Raw genomic sequence first — 3230 nt, forward strand, 5'->3', positions numbered from 1 at the left:
CTTGCTAATAGTTCCAATCATAAGTGCATAGAATTCCAAGTAAGGGATGGCATGCTAGCAGTGGCCTCTCCCACATAAAACTTGCTATCGGTCTAGTAACGTAGTCAATTGCTTAGGGACAATTCCGCAACTCCTACCACCACTTTTCCACACTCGTGAAACTAACGTAATTCTAGCAGCCCCTAGTTTTTATTTACGTGTTCTTTGTTCTCTTGCTAACCTATCCTATCACTCCTACAAAGTACTTCTAGTTTCATACTTGTTCTAGGTAAAGCGAACGTAAAGTGTGCGTAGAGTTGTATCGGTGGTTGATAGAACTTGAGGGAACATTTGTCCTACCTTTAGCTCCTCGTTGGGTTCGACACTCTTACTTATCGAGAAAGGCTACAATTGGTCCCCTATACTTGTGGGTTATCAGGGAGGCAAACGGGGCCTAGATCAAATAAATCAGCCGGATAATTCTTCGGCCTAGAGCGCATAGGGATACAACTCCCACGGCATGGACCGAACACCACCAAGGTATGTCCTTCAACAACACAATTTCATCCTCAGAATTCCATGGGCAACTGTGGGAGTGACCGACGAGGGATCATAGGGGCGGGTTAACGACCTATGGTCCAATGAATCAACGGTATGGCATCATGAAGAGCCCAAGTATCAAGCTTCTCAGCGTCAACATCAGCTTCTCAAGACCCTCCACTCAAGGTCCGCTTGCTGATCATAACTTCCTGCAAAGGATCGTACCCCCACCCCTAACAGGGGCAATACATATAGTACGACCAAACACAGGGCGGACGTCAAGTCACCCATGCAAGGTCGTTTGCAAAATTGTTTCAACGTGCTTGTACCGATAGTTACCTGTAACAACTGCCTTTGTGCTATGGGTTATAAAAATCCATTGCACACATTATGCCAAGTACCTTCGTATACATACACTTTATGCTTATCGGTACTGTCAAGTCAAAATTATTATTTGTATACGCTAAAAGTGTTATCGATCACTAACCGGGGCTTAGATGGTAACACCTGCCCGGTCACTATACCGTCACTTTTTCTTCTCTTCAGTGTTCGGTTTCTCAGGATTTTTCTTTATATGCACCGGTTCCTAATTATGTATTGGGTCTACAGTTCGATTGCCCGGCTCCTGTGCTTACCCCCATAAGTTCCGCTAGTTTGGGTAAAGGGGTAAAGGGAGAATCACTGCAATTATATTCCCAGTTGGCCTGGTTTGAAATGCCTTAGTGGAGAAAGCCGAAAACTGATCGTCATAAGAAGCGATAGCAGGTATGCAATCCAAGCACACTTACAAAGTCGATGGAGGCTACTCCGTGTTACGTGGAGGGGTTTGTGATTATTCAAACCTCGTGATAATTATTTGAATTTTTGGTGTTTCTAGATTACTGCAAAAGGCGGGGGGCTTCTCACTAGCCCCCACATAAAAAGTTACTAAGGCTAGACGAAAGCGATAAAATCACATAGTCCGATTCGCTTGTTTCCCTAATGCACTACCGCCCTCGGGAACCGATACATCGGCTAAGGGTTACAGTGCAGACGATGAAGCACCCCAAGTGGTCTCTACATGGGGGTTGAAGCCGACGACTCGTAATTTTTCGATTAAAACGGCCAACATAGGAATCAAAATAACACAAAATGTAGTCCATCTCGGGCACACAACTTAACAAATAAATTGTCCTGAAATACATTAATAAATATTTATTATAATATTATATCTTTTGAGCACTGAGACTTGATCACCCGAGCACCTTCCATACCGGCAGAGAAATACAGATTGGGGCGCCTATGCTCCTTCCCGACGGGTGGTGGATTAGTGGCCATCTTAAGGGGCTTTACCCCCAGCAAGTGCACCATCGTCCGTGCAAAGGCCATCCGAGATCCTTCCATGCAAGCAGAGTGCTACAAGACTTCAATCCGGGGCGCAGCGTCGACCAGCTTCTGCACTAAGGCGAAGTAACTGCTCAGCAAGGGCTCGGCAGGCCATAGCTAAACACAAAGATCCTTCATGGCCGGCTCCGCCATCCTATGCAGTTCCATCAGCTTCTTTATTTGATAGCTCGGACTGAGGTTGAGCTCGGGAATTTCAAACTGAGCCCAAAATAGTCTTTGCTCGGCATCCCTGTCATGAGTCGCAAAATGCTTGGCCGCATCTACCGCACTCTCCGGGAGGTTCGTGAAGGCGCGTGTAGAATGCCATATCTGCGTAAGAAAGGCATACATGTTTCCACCAAAGGCACATAGCAGTAAGTATAGCTTACCGGTTGCCATAAGCTTGGCTTGGCGCACTTCTTCATAGAACCTCCGCTCCACCCGCTTTGATTGAAGCTCGGCGGCCAGTTTGTTGCGATCGGCCCTAAGCTTTTGAGCTTTCTGGTCCAAGGCCTCAAACTTTGAGCTCACCTCCTACAACTCCTGTTGGATATCCATCTCCCAGGCCTCATGTTTGCAGCTGACGACCTTGAGGGCGTCAAGCTCGGCAACCGCTTATTCGGCCGCCACCTTGTAAACAGCGGCCTCTCGTTTGAATTTCTCCACCTCTGCCCTCAGCTTCTCAAGCTCTTGATCTTGGGTTGTTAACAAAGCTAAAATAGAAAATTCAGATGGCACGGCGAGGATGCTTCTTAGTTTTTTTACTAAAGGATGTTATGAAGTTCTTCGACCCATCTTACCCTGCTTCTCGTTAAGCTGACCATTTATGCGGTCAAGTTCTTCATCCGAAACTTTGAGTTTCCGATTAAGCTCGGCTATTTCCAATGCATTGGTGTTGTCAGCCAGGGACAAGACCTGCAAGGTAAAACAACATGTTAGTCCGATTCCGAATTACCTGGGCAAACATTGCTCGGCCCAAATTCTCAAACAGAACAATTTAAAAAAGTCTTCAGGCTATTCTTCGTTTTCCCACGTATTTTTGAGCCACGGGTTAGTTCTCCTTTCCAACTCACCCATGGCTCGGGGTTGTTATACCAGAAAAGTATATATATCACTTTGCAAAGTAAAACCCACAATGTTACAAGAGTTACCTTAAAGCCCGTTAGCAAACCGTTGAAGGCTTCATTAAGTCTGTTGTTGACGGACCGAATACTTTTTAAAACCACACCCATAAGGGCGCGATGCTCTTCGGCTATAGAGGAGCCGATCAAGGCATCCTCCATTATGATCGCCCCCCAGCCATGACTTGTTATGTTGTGGGCACCGCTGGGGGCGACACAGAAGAT

Source organism: Hordeum vulgare, chromosome 3H (assembly GCF_904849725.1).
Source record: "Hordeum vulgare subsp. vulgare chromosome 3H, MorexV3_pseudomolecules_assembly, whole genome shotgun sequence".
NCBI classification, from domain to species: Eukaryota; Viridiplantae; Streptophyta; class Magnoliopsida; order Poales; family Poaceae; genus Hordeum; species Hordeum vulgare.